We start from the raw sequence: 13908 nt of genomic DNA, 5'->3' as shown, positions 1-13908 counted from the left end.
GAGGCAACCCCCTCACTATGCAAAGGTGAGGCTGGCCTTGTGAAGAAGGCCTGTTATCCCTTCCTATTCCAGAATGTTCCAGTGCAGCTCTTTACGAATTTACAGCCCATACATGCAAAGAACAGCAAAGAAATGACACATGAATAAATAAAATCAACAGTCTCGTTGCATTTTAAAGACAAATACATATACAAATACATATACAAATACATTTATGATGGCACTAGCAAATGGACCTGGTGTCACACAGTGAAGGCTGCAAGCAAATTAATGCAGCTGTCAGAGATGGACACATTGCACTCATCCTGTCTAAGGGAAGCCATACCCACTGCCAGGTGGATCCCTGTAACTCCTTGAGGGAGAGGTCTGTCCATTCCATTCCCCTGAGAGGGTGCTGCCTCACAGCACATGGGGAAGGGAAGGCCTATAGCTCTGTATAATAACAGTAGTAGCTGTATAATAACAGAGCTATAATAATAGCTCTGTATATTAACAGTAGTCCCTGTTAATCCCTCCTGGCTTCAAACTGTGTGGATTACAACATTAAATGTTCTGTTTAAGAAAGTGTGCCCCTAATGGCCAAAGATGCTATTGCAGGCTTCAACTGCATGGACATATTAAAATTAATTAGGGTGCAATCCTATTGGGATAGGCGGCCACCTCCGAACTCAGAGGTGACTGCCTATCCAACGCAGGGCGGGAGCAGTGTGGAGTGGACCTTCCTCTCTGCACTTCAGCCATCCTGCATTCATGGCTAGACAGCCGGAGTGGGAGGGATGGATGCCAGAAGATGCATAGGAAGCATTGGAACGCCACTTCCACCCACCCTAGCCTTCATCCAGGAACGCCCCGTTTTCACTGCTCCACGCTCCTCTTACGAGCGCGGAGCACGGGGCCGATCCACACTGCCTATGAGGCAGCGTGGGAGGGGGTGGAGGTCGGTTCTCAGGGAACCGACCTTGGAGCGCGGGCTCCAAGGTCAGTTCCCAGGAACTGATGTATCCTATGGTCATGTAGCCACTGACTAGCGGCCATAGGATTGCGCCCTTAATGTGCTTTAAAAGCAAAATAACTGAGAGGTGCACACCCCTCGGGTGCCTTTAGTATGCATGCCAAGTTTCATGGTCCTGATGCTATGCCAGTGATGAACGGACAATAAAACAGGCACACATCCTCTTTTATTGTTATAGATAAGTTTTTGTGTGCTAGAGTTCACTTCATCAGATGCCTCTAGAAATTGTTACATGAGTAAATGCCATTCATGAATGGATATCCTGAAAGGGATCTGGCAGGTAATGTATTCTAAAGGTTTAATTCTTACAGTATAGTGAGTGATTCACGCTACGCCCAGGGGAAGGCATTCTGTCTCAGCAGATTACAAACAGGAGCTGGTTCAAGAACAAGCCCAGATACACCTAAGGATGGTGCATTTTTAATACATTGTGCTCAAAGTGAATAAATGTGTTTTCTTATGATTGGTCTCTTCTTGAAGAAGACAACACATAGCAAGGGTTCACATTCCAAGAGTTATATCAGAGTCTTAACCGGCAAGCAAACCCACTGATGGGGTGGGGTGTTCAGCTTGTTGTGGCAAGAGGCATGCTAGAGCCCTTTCCCACCAGGAAAACTGCTAGTCACAAAAAGGCTTTTTAGCATAATAATCATACTGCTAAAATGAAGAAAGCTTGGGGAGAAACCAGGGCATTTTTGTGTCAAAGGACTGTAGAGCTCAGTTCTGGTGCTGAAAACAAATTCCTGGGTTAAGACTGCACCTTGTTCCTTACGCTAAATGTATGTCAACCCCCCCCACCCCGAGCCAGTATTTTGCACCTGTAAAAAACAAAGTTGATCCCGCAGGCCTGACGTCTGCCATGCAGACAATTGCTTTTTAGAGTTCAATCTGATACCATAATCAAGGCTTAGAGAGCAGTCCTATGCAGCCAGAGTGAAGCCTGTGATATGTGAAGTTAAGCTTTCCCATACCCTGTTGGCTCTTGCCAGCAGGGTGGAAGTCAGGTGGGAGGTGGGGTTACTGTTTCACCTGTTGACAGAAGAAAAATCAGTCTGTTTATGGGAGAGAAATACTTAGATAGGCTTTTGAGCACATCTAAATCTTTTCCTGGGTTGGGGGCATGGTCAACGGCTGGCAGAGTTTAGGATCTCTCGAATTGTCAGCCATTCCCTTCCTACATACCGGAACACCCAGTTTCCTCCCTCTGCAAGGTTGGATTTTCTATCTCATAGAGGAAGCCACTATGAAATATTTGTAGTGGCTAGAAGGAACCAGGAGGGGAGCTCCAACACTGTGGAAAAAACTGCCAAGTTCGTAGCTGTCTACAGCCTCTGATGCTTTTTTCTGAACAATCCTATGGCTCCTGGGACGTGGCCAAGGGTAGGGATGGTGAGGATGCCTGACTGGGTCGGGGAATCCGTCAGACTCCCCTCCGCCTGGCTGTGCCCGCCAAGCCTCTGGTCTTGCTCTCCCCCGCTCGTGTCCTCCCGGGCATTACCCATGCTCACCTAGACCCATCCATGAGCACCCGCCATTTTGCCGAGTATGTTTTTACAGGAAAAAAGGAGGCAATTAAAAATGCGCATATTTAAATATGCACACATTCGGGCGGGGAACGGCTAATCTAGGCAATATTAGAGGCATAAATGGCCCATTTGTGCCTCTAATATTGCGTATATCAACATTTCCCAGCTCAAATGAGCACATATTTAAATATGCATATTTTAAAGACCTCCTTTTTCCCCGTAAAAATAAGCTCGGCAAAATGGCAGATGCTCATGGATGGGATCCAGGGTGAGTGCGGGTGGCTCGGCGACGTTGTGAGGGTCAAGCCCGGGTCCGGGGGTCTCAAGCAGGGGCAGCACTTCAGTGGGCGCCCACTGATACCGGACACAGTGGGTTTGTCCATCCCTAGACAAGGGACCATTGGATTGCTCTCTTACTCTGTGTTTGACCTAAGGAAGTACACGTGACCAAATGCTTGCATGCTACACAGAAGCCAGACCAGGAACTGAAATTTGGAAATTGGTAGGCTCACAACTTGAATCTTTATTCCAAGATGTTTTTACTTTTATATAGCACGGCGAGTTTTACATTCAGTCTTTCCAGATGATTCATCTTCCAGAAACGGATCATACATAAAGCTCAGCTCTGAAGAACAGCATGCCCAGCTTCAATTGCACCACCTACTTAATAGCAATGGCACCTATTTTTTTACTCCATGTGCACAAGCTATTGTGTTCTGAGTTTGCTGCTGATACTTGGTCTTAGCTGCCAGTTGAGTTTTGACTGTGTCAGTATGGTCTGATGTTACCACATTAAATGTTAACCTTCACCAAACATTTTTGGTGCATTTAACTGCTAACATGAGTGCCAGTCTACTCATATATATTAAGCAACATCATGGCGGAAGAGAACTCATGGAAGACTGCAGTTCAACTTCTGGAGAGGTCCCATACTTGAAAATTCATCGTGAGAAAACTGAATTGCAATCTTCCATGGTACACTGCTCATAGGAGTAGACCACTCACATGAGCAGTTAAATAAGCAAGAGAAGTGCACCTGAGGTCCTTCACTTCATTACAGAGGATTTTTGAGTGTACCTTTCCAAGAATGCAGTATCAACATTTGGGAGGACAAAATGTCTTTTGTCAGCCATGTTCCTTCTGGGAGCAGGGGCTGCATTCTCCCATGTAACGTGGATCTTACCTTAAAATGTCTGGGAGAAAGGAGAGCCATCGCAACTGTCTTTTGTCACACCATCTTGCCAGGGTGGGATCTGAGACAAGTGGTTCGCCTAGCAGCATGTGTGCCAAGATAAAATAGCAGTGTGCTCAGACAGAGCTTTCTGTGTAGGAACTTAGCACCATGTAGGCCAAAATCTTTTCACTTGCAGTTAGCAGATGCATATTGCAGGTGGAAATCATATGTGTATGGAAGTTTGCAAATCACCTAGGAGACATTCTCACACACATCCAGGATGATGAATATGGGACACTTTGCAAAATGGCCCCAGGGAGTTTCCAGACAGAGGACTCCTAGTGCTACAAATCCATCTTTTCATTCTTAATGGATTTTTTGTGGTGGGAGAAAAGACGGAAATAGTGATGGGAAAACATAGGAAGGCAGGGACATTGGTAGACCTGGGCCCATGGGGTCCTGGCCCCGAATCTATTCCCCAGAGCTCTCAGTGCCCATTGATGCCAATGAAAGTTCTTTTGCTTAGCTTAATTGCCATGCTGGGGGGGGGGGTCCAAAGGGGATCACAGCTGAGCAGGGAACACTCCCCTTCTCACATGCTTCAACACCCCCCCTTCCCCTGCAGGGCAATTAAGCTTAAGGGGGAAAATCCATTGGTTGGGGAGGATCTGGGGCAGGGTGCAAATTCACTGGAGAATTTATTTTATTTGAGATGATGTGGATGAGAAGTTAATTGGCTGGGCTGTGCCTCCTGTGAAATTGAAATAAATCCTACTCATTCTTTCTACATCTGTATATATAGATATAAATTGACACATGTGGGCCTCGAATTTTTCTGGGCCTAGCGACACCCTGCAGGAGGGCTATGAGCTGAAGAAGATGACTTCTGGACTCTCCCCCCCCCCCAATTAATTTGGTGAATGAGTCTGGGCAATGGCATCATAAAAGCTTCATCTGGAATCACTTTAAGTATGGAAATTTCCTCAGGAGGTCCTGGAGCCTATTCATTGCTCTGCAGAACAAAATATGTCTCACTTCATCCTTCCAAAGTAGCCCCTGATAAACACAATATGGATTTTTCAAATTTAATTTGCTAGAAAGATACGTACAGCCATCTTTGTGTCCAAAAGACAATCACTGCACAAAAGCATCAATGAAAGGCTGCACTGTTCAGCAAAATGCCCTGTCTTTAACTTTGCCAAACAATCATGAAATAATCGCAATATCACCATAACAGTACAATCTTATGTATGTCTATTCAGAAGTACACCTCATTGTGTTCAGTGGCACTTACTCCCAAGTAAGTGTGTGCAGGATTGTATTAGGCTTATTTTCTCTAAATGTGTGTCCATGGATGATTTTGGCAACTGCCTGATTTGCTCTGTCTGGGGTGTGCTAGACAGCATGGTAGTTGGGAGTGAATTATTTTGTCCCTACTTGGGCCCCATCTATACAGCACCACTTTGACTCCCCACCCTGTCACAACTGCACAGCAATGCAGCTTTGAGTCAACATGCCCTGCGATACACTCACGATGTACTGCGTGCTTCCCTAACAGACTCGCCGTGCTCCCTTTTTTTTTTTTGCCATTTTACTGAAATGCACAGCTGTGCAGTCCTGTGAGTGTAGGGGTGCAACACTTCAGTGGCTGTTTTGTATTTGAGGGGTCCTGCTGTGTCTTTCCATTCCGTTTTTTTAGGTAAAAAGTGGGTGTTTTGAGCTCCTTAATTTCCACACCATCAGTTTGACAGTTCCCCAGCCCGAGACTCTCGTGATGGCTCACACTCACAAGCGTGAGCACTACGTGCCTAGCCATCACTCCAAAATGGTGGCTGGGGCGATGTTGGTCCTTCCCCAAGACCCCCACCCCACCCCCGGCCCTTGGGTACTGTCCACAACTGTTGCGAAGATATGAAGCTGCAAAACTGTGCGAAAGTGTGATTAAATAGATGAAAACGCCCCTCTTTGCCTCTGAAACTGCGCAGGTGTGAAGGTATGGGGGAAGCAAAGGGGCATCACAGAGTAACGCAGGCACTATGCACTCCTACAACATGCCCACTGCAAAATGCAAAGTCAGTTTGGGGAAGGATCAGGAGGCCAGCAACCGAGGGGAAACCCGCAGCAAATCCCAACAATCGCAGTAAAACGACTCCTTAGAACTCTGCATTTTCCAGGCGGAAAACATGGATGGCTGCAAGTCGTGACTGCGTCATCTATCATGAGGGACCTTGACTCGCCCCCACCCTGGAGTAAAAGCCTGATGTAGATGGGGCCAAGGTGGAAAGCTCCTGCAAAAGCATGCTGTTGCATTTGGGGGCCTGATGCTACTTTATGATAACTTCTGTCTGCTCAGCTAATGCATTTGTGGATAAACAATTCATTACAAAAAGTAAGTGTAAGGCTCCAGTACTTGCTCCTCAAACATGACTCAGTAAATGGCTATTTTGCAACTTCCTACCTCTTACGGAAGTGGGGAATGTGAAGGGGCATATTTACAAGGAAATGGAAGTCGGGCTATTGCAGATCACATCTGGTTCTTTCTTTAATCAACCTCACGAAAAACTTAAAAGAAGAAATGATATTTAGGGCTTTCAGTAATCCCATCGACGAACATGTCACTACAGTGAGTGATCTGCCAACATCTGCTTGCTCAGCAAACTATGGTAAAACATGTGATATCACAGGCCTAGAGCTGATTCAAAGGTTCAGAAAATCTCATTGTATATTCCTGTACTAGTTTAGTTGTAAGATAGCTGTGTTTTTGGTTTGGGGTATGTTTAGACAGTGACCTGGTTCACACAACACAACAAGCCAGAGTATGGGTTGAGTATGGCTTGAGTGTGAGTTGTCATTGAGCCGTGGGTTGTCAATGAATCATGTATTGTGTTGTGCGAACCCAGCCGCACTAACAAACCATGATTTATTCACCATGAACAACCTACATTTTACAACCCAACAACAAACCATGGGTTCTTGTCATGGTTTGTTTGTGGTTAACAAACTATGGTTTGTTAGCTCAGCTGGGTTCACACAATACAACAACCCACAATTCAACAACTCACACTCAAACCATACTCAACCTATTGTGGCCTATCGTGTTGTGTGAACCCAGTAATATGAAATATGCCCTGATATATCAGGGCAAAGGCTAAGTTTTTTTTTTAAAAAAAATGCTGATGCTGCTTATTCCTTTTATAGTTGTCTTTTAATTGTGTTTCTAATTATTTGTTTTTATGCTAGGTTTTAATTTAGATTTTGTTTTAATCTCAATGTTATCGCTGAGTGCAACTTTTGGTGGAAAGGCGGGATATAAATTTAATAAATAAAAATAAATCGCATTGTCAGAAGATCAGAAAAATGAAAATGGCCTGGCCTGGGATCCTTGGTATCATGTTCAGTGTTCTGGACCCTCCTTCCGGCTCAGAGGATGACTAGGCATGGCCTTTCCACTCCCTTACTTGGTCCCTCCAGACTAGAAGACACAACTTTACCTGACTCATCAGCTTCGGAGGACTCTCTCCTTGACCCTTAGCAAGCAATAAGGATGGTCACCTAGCAACTGTAACAATACAATAGACTTCCCTTTTCATACCGTATGAGTCTCCAATTCCTATAGATTTATGGATAGGATTGGTCAAGCATGACAGCCAGTAGCATGTAAGTTCCCTCTTTTAACTCACTATTTTGAACTCAAGTGGAAATCATAGCTCACTCTTGCCTCAGTCAGGTGTTTTAAGGACAAAGACAGACCAAATTAGGTTCCCAGAAGCAATGACATTGATGACAAAGCCAGATAAAGATGAAGATAGAAATATTTATTTTAGAAACCGATCTTATGATTTTGCAATTCTGACTCATCATTCTTTGGTGCACTTTACTACTCCTTAGTATGAGAATCACATGTCAGCACTGTGCTTACTTTTCCAGTTCCTCCTTATTTGTATGAAAATCCCAAACAGAGCTTTATCAGTAAACCGACTAAAGGATTAAAGTTTATATGTGCCTGCACCCCAAAATAAGCTTTGGGCTATCCCATTTTATATAACTCCATGACTGAGGGACCAACCTTTTCGAGATCCACAAACATTTTCTCCAAGCAGTAATTTATGCACAATGCTCATTAATGCAGGATAGCCCCATATGACAAGTACAAATAAGGGGCTATACACCTCACAGTAAGCTTTAGAAGATCCCAAATCATACACCCACACCTCCAGGAGAGGGTGCTCTGCAAGATCGCATTGAATCATAACCAGCCAAATGCTTCATTTGGGCACAGGACACTGTTCAAGCATGGCACTCCTATGCCAATAATAGGCAAAACATGTAGGAAGAAATAAAGAACTGGGGGATGTACCCCCAAATAAGCTTTGGAGGCCCCCAAATCATAGATCCAAATGTCCCAAAGAGTGTCCTCCACACGATGGCATAGAAACATGTCCAGGCCATGCTTTCTTTCCAAGGCACTGTAATCTGGAATCATTAGGCATTAATGATAATTATGCATCTGAAATCATTATGTATCTAGGAGCATTATGCATCCCTTTGAGATCCACAACAATTCTCTGCAACCAAAACTTTTGTCTTTGTGCAAGGCTCATTAAGGCTTGGTGTTCCCAGATAATGATTACAAACGAGGAGCTGGGGATATGCACCAGTCATAGAGATATATGATATGGGCTAGTCCAACGATTGTTTTGCAGAGCAGGGGCATATAAATGTTGGTTCTTCATTGTCAGCCACATGTAACAGAGGTATATAGCTAACAGAAGACTTTGCAAAAACTCAACAGCCCCTGCAATGCATATGGAGGAATGAGGAGAAATGGTTTCCATTAACTGGGCACAGTCTGTTGGGAGAAGCATTTAGGGGTTCAACTGGACATTAAACAGAGGGGGTATCTACATGGGGCTTTTACACCAGTTTTTCTGCACCCCCAAGTTGATCATGTCAGATGACGCATGCCCTTCTCCAGCATGGTTTCTAGCCCTATAATCCAGTGGTTTTGAAACTGCTTTTCTGACAGATTTTTTCATCGCAGCAGCTCCAGCATGCTTTAGGAGTCTGTGTGATGTTAACAGCCCTGGGCGGGGATTGCTGGGAGCAGTGCTGATTGGCAGAAGGGAAAACTGGGGTGAGGAGCAGAAGGCTAAACATCTCTACCGGGAAGTAACTTAATTGCACTTTGCCGAGTACAGCAGAGGGGTCGGGAGAATTCCTTTGCCCATTGTATTCAGTATTCACTGACCTCGGGAGTGGGGAGGGGGCAGGCAGCCTGCCCTGTTCCTTTGAAACTGCATCATTGCGAATGTGCCCTGGAGAAATGTAATTACTCGGGAGTAACTCCAAGTGCACATCAATGACTGTGGAGTGGGGAGTGATGCTCTCCAACTGTACTGCACTGACAGCGGTGGGGGTGGGGGAAGCAGCCTCATGCCTGTCGTTTTAAAACTACGCTGGAAGTGCGCGGGTATGCCCTTATGGAGATGCGCAGGTATGCAGAACTTTATTGATTTTAAGAGCTGATGGCCCCCAAATGATCCCTAATCCCACTGAGAAGGGCTAGACATGGAGGACAGCTGCCTGCTACACATGCTAACTTGGAAGTAACTCATCCTGCATTGACCTCACTGAGCATGGGTGGGGAGAGGTGTGGGGAGCAAGCCTCCGCTCATTTGCTGTCCCACACCTATGCAGGTGATGACGTTCAGCTCTACTTGTGGGACTCCACCCACCCAACCCCGAACTAATATGGTTTCAGGTGCCGTTTGCCGTGTGTGTGTGTGTGTGTGTGTGTGTGTGTGTGTGTGTGTGTTTAATGTATACACTGCATTACTGGCTACCATTTACCCTGGGAGGAGCTAATCCAATTTCATGAAAATCTGAATTTAAATGGAATCACCTCAAAACCATCTCCATGTATATTCGGCCAGAGAAAATTCCCTACTGGATCACACCCATGGTTGATGTAGAAGAGTAAGTTTGCCTCCTTTTTCTGTCTTAGCTCTTGTGCCTTTAACAACTATGTGAGGCTGAAATCCAACCCATGAAGCTTTTTTACCACTGTGTCTTCCATAAGAGAAGATACCACAGCTGCTGAATTTCACATGCAGAAATTCAAAGCACAAAAAACATGGCACAATGTATTAGGGATAGGTGAGAATTTTGTTTGTTTTTGATAAGAATTTACTATACTTCACAAAGTTCTCCATAGTTGGGACAAAAAGAACTGGAGATTTTAAAAATATGAATATGGAAGAAACTGACAGATTCGTCCATCCAGGCCCAGGGCCTGCCCCCTCCCCACTCCCGAGGTCAGTGAATACTGAATACAATGGGCAAAGGAATTCCTCTTAAAAGTCAGGGTTTGAATCTATGCACATTCAACCATGTTAGTGCTGAATTAGGGTTGCCATCTTGTTTTCTGATAAGCTCCTCATTGTTAACAGCAATATAGCAGGTACGTACGTCATGGTCCTCTCCGTGGTGGGGATAGCTGTTCCTATTGAATTTGGCTGGGGCAGATAGGTGAGAGTTTCATTTCACTTAATTTTTTATAAGAATTTACCAAAATTCGCAAGGTTCATATTTGGGAGAGGAAGAACTTGAGATCTTAAAAATTCAAATGTGAGCGAAAGCAAACCTGATGGATTTACCTATCTCTACAATATATGCAGCTTTTCTTTCTTTCTTTCTTTCTTTCTTTCTTTCTTTCTTTCTTTCTTTCCTTCCTTCCTTCCTTCCTTCCCTGAATCATCTTTCTGGGCAAAATAAGCTGACAAAACAAAGTTCCCCAAAGCCCAGGAACATGGGTGAGGCATTTGGGCAGGTGCCAGTAACTTGCCCAGGTACAAAACCATTTATGGAATTTGCTTGTAATTTTGGTATTAATCAAGTGCCTCTGGCATGAAGCCACTCCCTTCTCAGCTAAGCACTGAAGTAGAAACCTGCAATACTTGTTTGTTATCGCCTGTTCATGGCATCTGTGTTTGGGGCTGCGGGTTAACAAACAGCAGTGGTATATTTCAAAGTAAACGATGGCATGTATGCACACACAAAGAGCAGCAATATATAGCAGAATGCTCAGTTTATTAGGATCAGCATGATTGCAACCGTATGCAGTTACCTGGAAGAAATCACCACTGAACTCAGTGGCGCCTCCTTCTGACTGCATAGGGTTAGCTTGCAAAAAAACACACATTGAGCTTTAAGAAAAGAGCATCAGCCAGGTGAAAAGCAACCTTGCGAAGAAGGTGTTACTACTGCTAGAGTGAAGCAGGAAGCCCAGAAAAAGGAAGACATTTCTAGCCTCTGCTTAATGATTTTCCTCATTCGCTGACTTCCTCTATGCTAATCTATCACAAACAATAGTAAAACGTGAAAGCCTCATTATCACTTTATTCACTTGCCAGAACGAGGAGGATCCGTCAATGACCCTGGCACTCCGGCAGATTGTGATCTCTCAAGTTTCTCCTCCACTACACCTCTGCTAATTAGAAAAAAAATTGATCCTGTGCCGTTAATAGATGTTGGATAAGCAGAAATCAGCAGGTGGAGCTTTGCATGGCACATAGCTATACATGATCACCTGCTAATTGCTGCATCAGATGACAAATTGGGGTCATCCTTGGTGGATGATATGAGGAGGGCTCTGGATAGGGGTGAATGCTCCTTCCTTGTTCTCCTCGACCTCTCAGCGGCTTTTGATACCGTTGACCACGGTATCCTCCTGGACCGCCTGGAGGGGTTGGGCATTGGAGACACTGTATTGCGGTGGTTCAGGTCCTTCCTCTCCGGCAGGTACCAGAGGGTAGCACTGGGAGAGGAGGTTTCGGACCCGTGGCCACTTACTTGTGGGGTGCCACAGGGTTCCATCCTCTCCCCAATGCTATTTAACATCTATGTGAAGCCGCTGGGGGCTATCATCAGGAGGTTTGGGGTGCAGTGTCATCAATATGCGGATGACACGCAGCTCTACCTCTCATTCAAATCTTCACCAAGGTTGGCCGTAGAATCCCTGTCCAAATGTCTGGAGACGGTGAGTGGCTGGATGGGGAGGAATAAGCTGAAGCTGAACCCTGACAAGACGGAGGTACTTTTGGTGGGAGACAAGAGGAGGCTGGGGGATGATGACCTGGTGTTGAATGGGGTACGGCTACCCTTGAAAGACCAGGTCCGCAGCCTGGGGGTCATTTTGGACTCCCAGCTGTCCATGGAGGCTCAGGTGTCAGCTGTGAGCCGGACAGCGCTGTATCAACTCCATCTGATACGGCGGCTGCGCCTTCCTTCCCGACCATCTGCTCCCATCGGTAGTACATGCCCTGGTCTCCTCTCGTTTAGACTACTGTAATGCGCTCTACGTGGGGTTACCCTTGAAGACGGTTCGGAAGCTGCAGCTGGTACAGAACGCGGCGGCTCGCGTGATTAAAGGCAGCCGCCGGCGAGATCACATCACTCCAGTGCTGAAGGAGTTGCACTGGTTACCAGTTGTTTTCCGGGCCAAATTCAAGGTGTTGGTTTTGACCTTTAAAACCCTATATGGTTCCGGCCCAGCCTATCTTAAGGAGCGCCTCCAGCAACACCAGATAGGCCGCTTAACAAGATCAGCCTCGGATGGCCTTCTCTCTGTCCCATCAGCCAGGACAGCTAGACTGGTGGGGACGAGGGAGAGGGCCTTTTCTGTGGTGGCCCCCACTCTGTGGAACTCCCTCCCTAGGGAACTCCGTCATGCCCCCTCTTTAATGAGCTTCCGTCGTGCACTAAAAACATGGTTGTTCAGGCAGGCATTTGGGGTGGGTTAGGGTATTTTTTAAAAAAATTTATGGTAGAATTTTATTGTTTTAAATTGTTTTATGGTATGTTGTACATCGCCCAGAGTGGCTGGGTGACCAGCCAGATGGGCGATTAATAAATTTAATAATAAATAAATAAATAAAAGGACAGCCAGCAGGGCCAGTTCAGAAAGTGGTAGCCCTGTTTGCTGTACCTGACTTTGTCTTCAGAATTTCTTTTATAGGCAGAAATTTTACACAGAAGAATACCCAAGTGTGCCATAAAACACAGAATATTCAGGGCATAGTTTGAGTCTAGACCATCGGGCCTATGGGATCAGTCCCAAACCTGCTTTTAGGGTCAGACCATGTCCCTGAAAAATGTTAAAGGACAGTAAAGATGAGTACCCTTGAGTATGTTCAGAAGGCGTTTCCTACATTACTGAATGACCACCTTTAATCCCAGATATATGGACCCATAATAACACCAGTGTCAGATCCCTGAGAGTGCTTCCTGTTCCTTTAACAGCTATGCAGGATTAACAGAGCTGGAACAAAATGTACATTGAGAGCTGTATTTGGGGACAAAGGGAGTAACAGGGAGAAGAATGGAGTGAACGGAATTATTGTTATTAGTCTGTCTTCCTTTTTTTTCTTCAAGCCAGTACTAAGGGCACAATAATTGGAAGAGTGGATCTCCCATTGTCTTTGACAAGTTTAATAGCAGTCATGGTGTTCCCCAGATTTGATCAGAACAGTGGCACTGGGGCAGGGGATTAAGTCTCCCCCCCCCCCGTGCAGTATTCCTGATTAAAATTGCACCCCCTGTGAGGCAAACAGCAGCAGGGCCCAATTTTATTCAGGAAATGTATTGCACAGGGGAGAGGGGTTTTGTTTTTATAACCTCCCCCAGTGCTGTGGTCTCAAATCAGACCACATGCCCCCATCCCTGCTCCGGTTGCTTTTGAAAAGCAGTTTTTTCTAGGTTGGCTCTTGGATCGAAAGCCATGCTTTTACCATGGTAAATACAGATAAGATTGCCATAAACCCATCCTGTGGACAGCTTCTAAGGTCCTGGAAGAGAAGCCCCCTGAGTGACCTCATTAGTATTTAGGTTAACCTTCTGCTATATGACCACTACAGTTCCTTGCGTTTCTCAGAATTATATATTGACAGTGGAGCTTAAGGCCCCTTCCAGTTTTATATTACGCATATATGCATATGCCTTTGCATGTATGTTTCTTATTTTTGATTTTGCAAGTTCCTGGACTGGCTCAGGCATGAATTTGTGCCTGAATTGGTGGTGGAGACACTGCAGTACTAGATATTGTTAATAGGTGTGAGAAGCTTGGATTGGTCTTTCTATATCCCTTTTCATATCCCTTTTTACATATTAGACCACTGAAGACCTATGGCTGTAATGTG

This window comes from Heloderma suspectum, chromosome 4, assembly GCF_057233095.1.
Source record: "Heloderma suspectum isolate Gila_16-S chromosome 4, 16-S_ref, whole genome shotgun sequence".
Lineage (NCBI taxonomy): Eukaryota > Metazoa > Chordata > Lepidosauria > Squamata > Helodermatidae > Heloderma > Heloderma suspectum.
The sequence above is the reverse complement of the archived record's forward strand: the minus strand, read 5'-3'. Positions refer to the sequence as shown.